The sequence below is a fragment of the Salvelinus namaycush genome, chromosome 5, assembly GCF_016432855.1.
Source record: "Salvelinus namaycush isolate Seneca chromosome 5, SaNama_1.0, whole genome shotgun sequence".
Classification (NCBI taxonomy): domain Eukaryota; kingdom Metazoa; phylum Chordata; class Actinopteri; order Salmoniformes; family Salmonidae; genus Salvelinus; species Salvelinus namaycush.
Window position 1 is genome coordinate 8,975,273 of NC_052311.1, and position 14,137 is coordinate 8,989,409.

Below are 14,137 nucleotides of genomic sequence, written 5' to 3' on the forward strand. Positions count from 1 at the left end.
CTAGCAGTGACAGCTGTCAACTGGATAGTGGAGATACATACTGTACTAGCTAGCGGTGACAGCTGTCAACTGGATAGTGGAGATACATACTGTACTAGCTAGCTGTGACAGCTGTCAACTGGATAGTGGAGATACATACTGTACTAGCTAGCGGTGACAGCTGTCAACTGGATAGTGGAGATACATACTGTACTAGCTAGCAGTGACAGCTGTCAACTGGATAGTGGAGATACATACTGTACTAGCTAGCAGTGACAGCTGTCCACTGGATAGTGGAGATACATACTGTACTAGCTAGCGGTGACAGCTGTCAACTGGATAGTGGAGATACATACTGTACTAGCTAGCAGTGACAGCTGTCAACTGGATAGTGGAGACACATACTGTACTAGCTAGCGGTGACAGCTGTCAACTGGATAGCGGAGACACATACTGTACTAGCTAGCAGTGACAGCTGTCAACTGGATAGTGGAGACACATACTGTACTAGCTAGCAGTGACAGCTGTCCACTGGATAGTGGAGATACATACTGTACTAGCTAGCAGTGACAGCTGTCAACTGGATAGTGGAGATACATACTGTACTAGCTAGCAGTGACAGCTGTCAACTGGATAGTGGAGATACATACTGTACTAGCTAGCAGTGACAGCTGTCAACTGGATAGTGGAGATACATACTGTACTAGCTAGCGGTGACAGCTGTCAACTGGATAGTGGAGATACATACTGTACTAGCTAGCAGTGACAGCTGTCAACTGGCTAGTGGAGATACATACTGTACTAGCTAGCAGTGACAGCTGTCAACTGGATAGTGGAGATACATACTGTACTAGCTAGCAGTGACAGCTGTCAACTGGATAGCGGAGACACATACTGTACTAGCTAGCGGTGACAGCTGTCAACTGGATAGTGGAGATACATACTGTACTAGCTAGCAGTGACAGCTGTCAACTGGATAGTGGAGATACATACTGTACTAGCTAGCGGTGACAGCTGTCAACTGGATAGTGGAGATACATACTGTACTAGCTAGCAGTGACAGCTGTCAACTGGATAGTGGAGATACATACTGTACTAGCTAGCGGTGACAGCTGTCAACTGGATAGCGGAGATACATACTGTACTAGCTAGCGGTGACAGCTGTCAACTGGATAGTGGAGATACATACTGTACTAGCTAGCGGTGACAGCTGTCAACTGGATAGCGGAGATACATACTGTACTAGCTAGCGGTGACAGCTGTCAACTGGATAGTGGAGATACATACTGTACTAGTTAGCAGTGACAGCTGTCAACTGGATAGTGGAGATACATACTGTACTAGCTAGCAGTGACAGCTGTCAACTGGATAGTGGAGATACATACTGTACTAGCTAGCAGTGACAGCTGTCAACTGGATAGTGGAGATACATACTGTACTAGCTAGCAGTGACAGCTGTCAACTGGATAGTGGAGATACATACTGTACTAGCTAGCAGTGACAGCTGTCAACTGGATAGTGGAGATACATACTGTACTAGCTAGCGGTGACTGCTGTCCACTGGCTAGTGGAGATACATACTGTACTAGCTAGCAGTGACAGCTGTCAACTGGATAGTGGAGATACATACTGTACTAGCTAGCAGTGACAGCTGTCAACTGGATAGTGGAGATACATACTGTACTAGCTAGCAGTGACAGCTGTCAACTGGATAGTGGAGATACATACTGTACTAGCTAGCAGTGACAGCTGTCAACTGGCTAGTGGAGATACATACTGTACTAGCTAGCAGTGACAGCTGTCAACTGGATAGTGGAGATACATACTGTACTAGTTAGCAGTGACAGCTGTCAACTGGATAGCGGAGATACATACTGTACTAGCTAGCGGTGACAGCTGTCAACTGGATAGCGGAGATACATACTGTACTAGCTAGCAGTGACAGCTGTCAACTGGATAGTGGAGATACATACTGTACTAGCTAGCAGTGACAGCTGTCAACTGGATAGTGGAGATACATACTGTACTAGTTAGCAGTGACAGCTGTATTTGTAGAGAAGAACCACATAAATTACCCACAATACACTGTATGTTTAGGAGCTGTACAGACACAGACACCCATTGACGTAGTAGAACGAGGCCGAGACCCAAACCATACCCCTTTTCCCTTTATTGTGCACAATTTACGACCAGGGCCCACAGGGAGTAGTGCACTACATAGGGAATGGAATGGCATTTGGGATGCAGGCCTTACACAGACACACATGGACCTGCTCTGTACCCCAAGGGGGACATAGTGGGCTGTAAGCTAAGACTGTTTTAGTGCAGTGACCCACAAACACTAAAGCCTCAGGAGGGCCACATGCTCTTTACTTCAGCCTTGCCCTGTAACCGTATGTCCCTGGAAGAGGAGTACAAATAACAGTCTACCACATGTATAGTCTATACTGGAATAGTCTATACTGGAGTAGTCTATACTGGAATAGTCTATACTGGAATAGTCTATACTGGACTAGTCTATACTGGAGTAGTCTATACTGGAATAGTCTATACTGGAATAGTCTATCCTGGAATAGTCTATACTGGAGTAATATATACTGGAATAGTCTATACTAGAGTAGTCTATACTGGAGTAGTCTATACTGGAGTAGTCTATACTGGAATAGTCTATACTGGAGTAGCCTATACTGGAGTAGTCTATACTGGACTAGTCTATACTGGAGTAGTCTATACTGGAATAGTCTATACTGGAGTAGTCTATACTGGAATAGTCTATACTGGAATAGTCTATACTGGAGTAGTCTATACTGGAGTAGTCTATACTGGAATAGTCTATACTGGAGTAGTCTATACTGGAGTAGTCTATACTGGAGTAGTCTATACTGGAGTAGTCCACGTTCTAGTATAAGAAGATTTATCATCACTGTCATCTTCTCATCGCATTAAAAAGCAGTGCCTAGAAAAGTCCAGACGAAGCTAACCTGCAGACGCTGGAGCGTGTAGTGGAGTAATCCGTACGTTGTGAAACACTACGGTAACCACATAACATCCCGGTCTGAGTAAGAGCGTCCAGACAAGCTAACCCATGATAGACAGACCAGAACATGAAATAAAGTAGTCTACGGATACTGGTTCGTAACGTTCTCACGTGGTACAAGAATAGTGTCAAGAGTCTGGTTGAGTGGCAATGCTTTCTACTCGGAATCACATAGGCCTGTGTTCCCATGGCGACGGGGTTGGAGATCTGTCGACATCACAGATATTCTGTTCAGCTCTTACTTTCTGTATCTCTCTCTATGCTCCATCGTCACTGGACTGTCTTCGCACTAAGTGAGTGACCTGGATCACTCAAGAATGTAACTAAGGGCGCTTCAGTGCCTTCAATTGCATGTAATGGTTTGGCAAGCAAAATACTCTGAGCTCCAGCTACTGGGAACCTGTGCTGTCTAATAGTTTGGGAGAAGCTGACAAGGAAGAACGACCTGTACCAGAACAGAACAGTACTGAAGTAATGTGACAGTAATGTGACAGACTGTTACAGATGACCTGTAACAGAACAGAACAGTCCTGAAGTAATGTGACAGAAATCAGATATCGTACCAATAGTATACTGTGTTGTGGGTGCCCTGAAGAAGAAGAGGAAGAAGAGGAAGAAGAAGAAGTGGAAGAAGAGGAAGAATAGGAAGAAGAATAGGAAGAAGAATAGGAAGAAGAAGAGGAAGAAGAAGAAGAAGAGGAAGAAGAAGAAGAAGAGGAAGAAGAAGAATAGGAAGAAGAGGAAGAAGAGGAAGAAGAAGAATAGGAAGAAGAAGAAGAAGAGGAAGAAGAAGAGGAAGAAGAAGAGGAAGAAGAAGAGGAAGAAGAAGAGGACGAAGAAGAGGATGAAGAAGAAGAAGAAGAGGAAGAGGAGGAAGAAGAGGAAGAAGAAGAGGAAGAAGAAGGGGAAGAATAGGAAGAAGAAGAGGAAGAGAAGAGGAAGAAGAAGAAGAGGAAGAGGAGGAAGAAGAAGAAGAAGAAGAAGAAGAAGAGGAAGAAGAAGAGGAAGAAGAAGAAGAGGAAGAAGAGGAAGAATAGGAAGAAGAAGAGGAAGAGGAAGAAGAAGAGGAAGAAGAAGAGGGCGAAGAAGAAGAAGAAGAAGAGGAAGAAGAGGAAGAAGAACAGGAAGAAGAGGAGGAAGAAGAAGAGGAAGAAGAGAAAGAAGAAGAAGAGGAAGAGGAATAGGAAGAAGAGGAAGAAGATGAAGAAGAAGAGGAAGAAGAGGAAGAAGAAGAGGAAGAAGAAGAAGATGAAGAAGAAGAGGAAGAGGATGAAGCGGAAGAGGAAGAAGAAGAAGAGGAAGAAGATGAAGATGAAGAAGAAGAGGAAGAAGATGAAGAAGAAGAGGAAGAAGAGGAAGAGGAAGAAGAAGATGAAGAAGAGGAAGTGGAGGAAGAAGAAGAGGAAGAAGAGGAAGAAGAAGAGGAAGAAGAGGAAGAAGAGGACGAAGAAGAAGAAGAAGAAGAATAAGAAGAAGATGAAGAGAGGGAAAGGGAAAGGGAGAGGCAGACACCCGATGTCACAGGAAGGCCATAAAAATCATCAAGATCATCTTGTTGCACCCTCGACAACTACTGTGATTATTATTATTTGACCATGCTGGTCATTTATGAACATTTGAATATCTTGGCCATGTTCTGTTATAATCTCCACCCGGCACAGCCAGAAGAGGACTGGCCACCCCTCATAGCCTGCTTCCTCTCTAGGTTTCTTCCTAGGTTTTGGCCTTTCTAGGGAGTTTTTCCTAGCCACCGTGCTTCTACACCTGCATTGCTTGCTGTTTGGGGTTTTAGGCTGGGTTTCTGTACAGCACTTTGAGATATCAGCTGATGTACGAAGGGCTATATAAATACATTTGATTTGGTTTGATTTGATCAAGGACAACAACCACCCGAGCCACTGCCTGTTCACCCCGCTATCATCCAGAAGGCGAGGTCAGTACAGGTGCATCAAAGCAGGGACCGAGAGACTGAAAAACAGCTTCTATCTCAAGGCCATCAGACTGTTAAACAGCCACCACTAACATTGAGTGGCTGCTGCCAACATACTGACTCAACTCCAGCTCACTTGGAAATTGGAAATTGATGGAAATTGATCAAAAATGTTTCACTAGCCACTTTAAACAATGCCACTTAATATAATGTTTACATTACTCATCTCATATGTATATGTATATACTGTACTCTATATCATCTACTGCATCTTGCCATCTTTATGTAATACATGTATCACTAGCCACTTTAAACTATGTCACTTTTATATGTTTACATACCCTACATTACTCATCTCATATGTATATACTGTACTCTATACCATCTACTGCATCTTGCCTATGCCGTTCTGTACCATCACTCATTCATATATCTTTATGTACATATTCTTCATCCCTTTACACTTGTGTTGTTCAGGGTGAATTTATATTTGTGTTTCTGACATCTGTTTTGTTTTTGGAAAATCATGATTTTAGTTTTTGGGAAATTTACTGCCAGGGCCCAATTATGGCAATATTGCTCTAGAATATTAATGTTCTGTTGAAGACCTTCTTTGGTTGGTGATAGAAGTACCAAGTCATCAGCATATAGCAGGTATTTCACCTCTGTGTCAAATAGTGTGAGTCCTGGGGCTGGAGAATGGTCCAACATGTCTGCTAATTCATTGATATAAATGTTGAAAAGATTTGGACTCAAACTACAGCCTTGTCTCACACCTCGACATTGTGAAAAGAATTCTGTTCTTTGGTTTTTGATTTTTATTGCACACTTGTTTTCTGTGTACATACATTTTATTAAGTCATACACCTTACCACCAAGCCCACTTTGGAGAATTTTGTAGAATAGCCCTTCGTGCCAAATAGAATCAAATGCTTTTTTAAAGTCAATAAAGCAAGCAAAGATTTTGCCCTCTTTTTTTTGGTGGACAGTGTTTAGTAATTAGTGTGTGTAAGGTGTATATATGGTCAGTAGTGCGATGGTTAGGGAGAAAGCCAATTTGACATTTAGTTATTACATTTTTTTCTTGAAGAAAGGTTTGAATTCTTGAATTCAAAATGCTACAGAAAACCTTTCCCAAGTTACTGTTTACACAAATTCCCCTGTAATTATTGGGGTCTGATTTGTCTCCACTTTTGTGGATAGGGGAGATGAGCCCCTGGTTCCAGACATCAGGGAAGCAGCCAGAAGTTAAAACCATGTTGAACAATTTAAGCACAGCATTTTGCAACTCAGGTGTGCTGTTTTTCAGCATTTCATTTCTGATGTTGTCTAGACCACAAGCCTTCTTTGATTTAATAGATTTGAGCTTTTCATTTAGTTCTTGTTGGGTTATTGGGTAATCTAATGGATTTTGGTTATTTTTAATGACTGATTCAAGGATGTTCAATTTTTCTTTAATTTCTAATTGGTTCTGTTTTAAGTCTTTTTGTGGGATGTTTTTGTATAGATTATCAAAATAAGTTTTCCAAATTCCTACATCTTGTATGGCTAATTCTTGTGGCTTTGTTGTGCTTAAATTGTTCCACATGTCCCAGAACTGATTTTGGTCAATTGCGTTTTCAATTTCATCAAGTGTCTTGTTGGTATAATTCAGTTTCTTGCGTTTCAGTGTATGTTTATACTGTTTCAGAGTTTCAAAGTATTCATATCGTAGCTCTGGGTTGTTTTGCTGCTTATGTTTTTTGTTTGACATTTGTCTTAGGTGTTTTCTAATTGTTTTACATTCATTATCAAACCATTTGTCAGAAACATTTTGTTTTTTGTTTCTGATGTTGCATTTCTTTGGTTTTCTTAAATTTGCTTTCGATGCTGCTTTTTGGAAGATGCAGTTGATGTTTAGAGTAGCCGAATTGACACCATCTTTATTGTTTTGGTATTGTGAGTTATTGAAAAACTGTATAGAGTTCATCATTTCATTTGAGTTCAATGTTTCAATGAATCTCTCTGCACTGTTTGGAGCCCATCTGTACTGATTGGTTTATGTTGTAAGAGTTTATTGGGCAGTTTTTTTGAATGAATATTGCCGGTTAATTTCTTCAAAAACACGTTGATCTGACTGTGATCTGACAATGGTGTCTGTGGTCTGACAGTGAATGCACTAATGGAGGAGGGGTCAATGTCCGTGATGGCATAATCGACTACACTTGTCCCAAGAGCTGAGCAGTAAGTAAACTGACCTAAAGAGTCCCCTCTGATTCTACCATTAAGCATGTACAGGCCTAAGGCTCGACAGAGATGCACTAACTCCTTCCCATTTTTGTTCAGTATTTGGTCAGGACTGTTTCTATTATTTATAATAGGGCTACTGTACAAGGAGAGGGTTACCAAATATGTGGTGGTTACCTCCCTCATCAGTGTAGTCAGGCTCAGAACCTGTTCTTGCATTGAAATCTCCACAAAGAAGCACTTTACCCTTTGCCTGAAATTTAATGATTTCTGTATCGAGATTGTCAAAAAACTGATCATCATAATATGGTGAATCTGAAGGAGGAGCATAAGCTGCACATATGTATACGTCATTGTCACAATAGATTATACCTTTGTTAAGTTTTAGCCAAATGTGACTGGTACCTTTTTTCATTTCATTCAGTGCCAAGTCCTGCTTATGCCAAATGATGATTCCACCTGAGTCTCGGCCCCGTTTAACATTTTTATGTTTGATTGATGGTAGTAAACTTTCTCTATAGCCTGAGGGACACTGAGTGTCTATGTCTCCACGACACCATGTTTCCAGTAGGATTATGATGTCCTGTCCTTTGATGTTTTTAATAAATTCTGGATTTGTTGTTTTATAACCAAAATGTGAAGAGTAAAGTCCCTGGATATTCCAAGAGCTGATAGTTAATGATCTCATTTATAATAAGTGATATTCACTGGTTTGAGTAAAGTACATTGAAAACAATACAAAATAATATATATATATATATATATATATATATAGATATACATATACATACATATATATACACACAACACACACACACACACACACACACACACACACACACACACACACACACACACACACACACACACACACACACACACACACACACACATACATACATACATACATACATACATACATACATACATACATACATACATACATACATACATACATACATACATACATACATACATACATACATACATACATACACACACCATTATATATAAATATTATTATTATACCGGTGCCAATAAAAAATTAAGAATAGTTGTAAACAAATTAATAAGAATGGAATAAGACTGCACAAAAAATAAGTACAATGCAATCTGCAACCCTGTGTGTGTGTGTGTGTGCGTGCGCGCGTGTGCGTGCCCCTGAATTAAAGGGTCTGTCTAGCTCAGTAGTCTGCATATTAGTTGCAGTAGTTGGCGCACCTCTCCTATCTCTGATTGTTCTAGGTGTCTTTTGCCAGAGGTTACCTCAGCATATGTAGGCTGATGATCTGAATGATACATGGTGTGGACTGCATCATGTGGTGTACTTCTCTGAAGGACAGTGCTCTGTCCGACCCTGGAGTAGTGGTCAGAGCTGTGTTGTGATGGGCCAGGTCCAGTAGAGCTGTGTTGTGATGGGCCAGGTCTAGTAGAGATGTGTTGTGATGGGCCTGGTCTAGTAGAGCTGTGTTGTGATGGGCCTGGTCCAGTAGAGCTGTGTTCTGATGGGCCTGGTCTAGTAGAGCTATGTTGTGATGGGCCTGGTCCAGTAGAGCTGTGTTGTGATGGGCCTGGTCTAGTAGAGCTGTGTTGTGAAGGCCCTGGTCTAGTAGAGCTGTGTTGTGATGGGCCGGGTCTAGTCGTGTTGTCCTGATGCGGGTCTGGTCTCGTAAATCTGTGTTGTGTTGGGCCTGGTCTAGTAGAGCTGTGCTGTAATAAGCCGTGTCTGGCTCTTTTCTCCTGGGGATGGTGGAGGTACTGTTGTTTCAGAAGGTGGGGCGGGGAACCTCTGTTGCTGGGGTGATGGGTGTGTGGGTCCCTGCCAAGTGTTGCATCTTTTAGGTCCTTGGCAAAGGTTCTGACACTGTCCTGATCAAGATGTACATTATCGTATAAGTGTTGACATGTCAGAGTGGGGTGGTGAGCCGTTCTGACGTTGAGTAGTGAGGCACAGTCCACAGTGATCTGTTGATTTATTTTGTCGATCAACTGTCCTGGGAAGTCTTTTCTTGGTAGGAGGGTGGACACAACTATATTGGTTGTTGGGAACACAGCCTGTGCCCGTTCTGCCACTCTTCTCACTGCCCCAGATACATCTTCACCTTTGGCATGAAGGTCGTTTGTGCCAGTGTGGATGATGATGTTGTCGAGGGTGTCAATCCTGGTCTGACTGAGTAGCTGCATTGCACTGTCAGTTGTAGGACACCAGAACTTATACACCTGGTGTCTAGGGAATAATCTTTGCTGGACTAAGAACTTCCCATTTGAATCAATAAGGATTGCAGTTGTGGGTGACTTTCTGGCTAGAGCAGACTGGGAGACTGGTATTCTGACCTGGGCTGGAGCAGACTGGGAGGCTGGTATTCTGACCTGGGCTGGAGCAGACTGGGAGGCTGGTATTCTGACCTGGGCTGGAGCACACTGTGTTGGAGCAGACTGAGAGGCTGGTTGGCTGACCTGGGCTGGAGCAGACTGAGAGGCTGGTAGGTTGACCTGGGCTGGAGCACACTGTGCTGGAGCAGACTGGGAGACTGGTATTCTGACCTGTGCTGGAGCAGACTGGGAGACTGGTATTCTGACCTGTGCTGGAGCAGACTGGGAGATTGGTATTCTGACCTGGGCTGGAGCACACTGTGTTGGAGCAGACTGAGAGGCTGGTTGGCTGACCTGGGCTGGAGCAGACTGGTAGGCTGGTGCAGTGTCATCAGGCTGTGTGGTGGAGGCCAGGCTGGTCTCGGGTTCTGCTTGTGTTATGCCAAGCTGGTGGACATGTTCTCTAGATGCAGAGGACATAATGACTCGCTGCTGGTTGAGGAGGTCAATGTATCTCTCTCTTTGTTCTAGCTCCTTTCTTGTTGTGCTCAGATGGTCTCTGAGGTCATCATTTGTCTGACTCAGTTTGTCCATTCTGCTTTCTAGTTTAGCAATAGATGCTCTGCTCTCCTCCTTGAACTGTTTCATCTCTTCTTTAAGTTTCTGGACAGTGTCCTCCTCTTGAAGCTTGTTCTCTCTGAGTTCTATGACCTCTGCTTCGACTAGAGAGAGGGTGTTGTGGAAACGTTGCATAGCAGGTGTTCTTGGTGTTGTAGGCATGTCCTTGGCTCTGTCTGCTGCAGGTGAGGTAGGTAGAGGGACACTGAGGGCTTCTTGCTGGGTCACAGAGACCGTTGGGGCCTGCTTTTCACCGTCATCTCCCTCCTTGACTTTTTCCTCAGTTTCTGAGATGATTTCAGCTTCTGCTTTTAGGGTAGTAAACCTATTCTCAAAAGCCTGGAGGCTTGAATCATTGCCTTGTATCAATACAGTTCCATTATTATATACGTTCACTGTTTGATATGTGTTGCTAGGGTCAGCTTCTTCAAAAATGCTGATCTGACATCCTTGGCTGATGCCTCTCTTTTTTGAGAAAGGGAAATGGTTGCAAATAACCCTTTTCCATATGTGCCCTCGTTTGGTATTAAAAATTAAATTTGCTCTTGTTTTGCAACTGGTAAGATCTGCAAACAGGCATTCATGGTTCTGTCCCATCAACAAACCTTTGAAACTTTTCTTAGCTTTCTCTGTTTTGATGTCTGGTGGGTAAACAATTTCCATAGCAACGCTGGTGATGTTGGCTACAATGTTGCAATAGAAGTGTTGTTTCTTGTATTATTGTCTTTTATGTCTTTAGAGGACTACTTCACCTTGATGTCCCCTTTCCCTTTTCTTCTGTCCTTATTTTGTCCCACTTTGTCCCTTCTTCTCTTCTGTCAACTAGACACTCCTTGTTAGCTAGCTAGCTTCTTTCAGGAGAGTCCCTAGCAACTGCCTAGTAACAGGTAAACAACTTAGCTAGCTAAGAAAACTGTATAATTTTATGAAAAATTGTTACTTTTTCAGAATCCTTTCTTCTTTGTTTGCTGCTTGTTTGGTCTCCTATTCTGTCTAGCAGTTTTCTTTTGCTTTTTTTCGATGTACTTTACTCTAAAAACCATATAAATTTCAATATTTTTAGGAGCTCATCTTTTCAGCTGCTGCTGCTTAATTTGGAACTCCGGAATCTCTTTTTTTTTGATTTTTTTAAAGTTGATTCTCTCTCTCTCTCTCTCTCTCTCTCTCTCTCTCGCTCTCTCTCTCTCCCTCTCTCTCTCTCTCTCCCTCTCTCTCTCTCTCTCCTTCGGTATCCCTCTCTCTCTCTCTCTCTCCCTCTCACTCCCTCTCGCTCCCTCTCGCTCTCTCTCTCTCTCTCTCTCGCGCTCTCTCTCTCCCTCTCTCTCTCCCTCTCTCTCTCTCCCTCTCTCTCCTTCTCTCTCTCCCTCTCTCTCTCTCTCTCTCTCTCTCTCTCTCTCTCTCTCTCTCTCTCTCTCTCTCTCTCTCCCACTCTCCCCCTCTCTCTCGCTCTCTGCCTCTCTCCCGCTCAATTCAATTCAATTCAAGGGCTTTATTGGCATGGGAAACATATGATAACATTGCCAAAGCAAGCGAAACAGATGATAATCAAAATTGAAATAAACATTAAAAAAGAAAAGTAAACATTACACTCACAGAAGAGAAAAAAAAAGTCGTATTATGTATATATACAGTATTGTAGCGATGTGCAAATAGTTAAAGTACAAAAGGGAAAAGAAAGAAAAAAAATATAGGTTGTATTTACAATGGTGTTTGTTCTTCACTGGTTGCCCTTTTCTTGTGGCAACAGGTCACAAATCTTGCTGCTGTGATGGCACACTGGTATTTCACCCAGTAGATATGAGAGTTTATCAAAATTGGGTTTGTTTTCAAATTCTTTGTGGATCTGTGTTATCTGAGGAAAATATCTGTCTCTAATATGGTCATACATTTGGCAGGAGGTTAGGAGGTGCAGCTCAGTTTCCACCTCATTTTGTGGGCAGTGAGCACATAGCCTGTCTTCTCTTGAGAGCCAGATCTGCCTACGGCGGCCTTTCTCAATAGCAAGGCTATGCTCACTGAGTCTGTGCATAGTCAAAGCTTTCCTTAAGTTTGGTCAGTCACAGTGGGCAGATATTCTGCCACTGTGAACTCTCTGTTTAGGGTCAGTCACAGTGGTCAGGTGTTCTGCCACTGTGTACTCTCTGTTTAGGGCCAAATAACATTCTAGTTTTCCCTGTTTTGTTGTTAATTCTTTCCAATGTGTCAAGTAATTATCTTTTTGTTTTCGCATGATTTGGTTGGGTCTAATTGTGTTGCTGTCCTGGGGCTCTGTGGGGTGTGTTTGTGTTTGTGAACAGATTCCCAGGACCAGCTTGCTTTGGGGACTCTTCTCCAGGTTCATCTCTCTGTAGGTGATGTCTTTGTTATGGAAGATTTGGGAATCGTTTCATTTTAGGTGGTTATAGAATTTAACTGCTCTTTTCTGGATTTTGATAATTAGCGGGTATCGGCCTAATTCTGCTCTGCATGCATTATTTGGTGTTTTACGTTGTACACAGAGGATATTGTTGCAGAATTCTGCATGCAGTCTCAATTTGGTGTTTGTTAAATTTAGTGAATTGTTGGTTGGTGAGCAGACCCCAGACCCATAAAGGGCAATGGGTTCAATAACTGATTCAAGTATTTTTAGACAGAATTTTATGCTCCTTTTGATGGCATAGAAGGCCCTTCTTGCCTTGTCTTTCTGCTCGTTCACATCTTTGTGGAAGTTACCTGTGGCGCTAATGTTTTGAATGAGGTATGTATCGTTGTTTGTGTGCTCTAGGGCAATGCTGTCTAGATGGAATTTGTATTTATGGTCCTGGCGACTGGACCTTTTTTGGAACACCATTATTTTTGTCTTACTGAGATTTACTGTCAGGTCCCAGGTCTGGCAGAATCTGTGCAGAAGATCTAGGTGCTGCTGTAGGCCCTCCTTGGTTGGTGACAGAAGCACCAGATCATCAGCAAACAGTAGACATTTGATTTCAGATTCTAGTAGGGTGAGGCCGGGTTTTCTAGTGTCCTCGCCAATTCGTTGATATATATGTTGAAGAGGGGGGGGTCTTAATTAGGCTGCATCCCTGTCTCACCCACGGCCCTGTGGAAAGAAATGAGCGTGTTTTTTTGTCAATTTTAACCCCACACTTTTGATTGTGTACATGGATTTTATAGTGTGGTAGGTTTTTTCCCCAACACCACTTTCCATCAATTTGTATAGCAGACACTCATGCCAAATTGAGTCAGGCTTTTTTGAAATCAACAAAGCATGAGAAGTCTTTGCATTTGTTTTGGTTTGTTTGTTTGTCAATTGGGGTGTGCAGGGTGAATACGTGGTCTGTCGTATGGTAATTTGGTAAAAAGACAATTTGACATTTGCTCAGTACATTGTTTTCACTGAGGAAATATATGAGTCTGCTGTTAATGATAATGCAGAAGATTTTCCCAAGGTTGCTGTTGATGCATATCCCACGGAATTATTGGGATCAAATTTGTCTCCACTTTTGTGGATTGGGGTGATCAGTCCTTGGTTCCAAATATTGGGGAAGATTCCAGAGCCTAGGATGATCTCTCTCTCTCTCTCTCTCTCTCTCTCTCTCTCTACTAACCTGTCTCAGACCTTAGGGGGAAAGCTTCATTCTTTTTCATTAAACCAAAGTGATGGTAAAATGGCTCTGAGGGAAGATGATGTGTTTTTCTGTTTTACTGTTCTATCTAAAGTCCTTATGAGTGTTATGGGGTCACGGATCGCTGTTTCGGCAGTATAATGGTTGTGTTGCATTTGTGTGTTTGTGAATGTGTATGTATGTGTATGTATGTGTATGTGTGTTAAATGGCCCTGTATGTGTGTTAAATGGCCCTACAGGCCCTGTGAGACCAATAGCTCTCTCTCATCCTCTCTCTCTGGTTCTTTATTGTTCTTCCTCTCTCTTTCACCAGCTCTGAATGTGTCTGTCTCTCTTCCTCTCTCTTTCACCAGCTCTGAATGTGTCTGTCTCTCTTCCTCTCTCTTTCACCAGCTCTGAATGTGTCTGTCTCTCTTCCTCTCTCTTTCA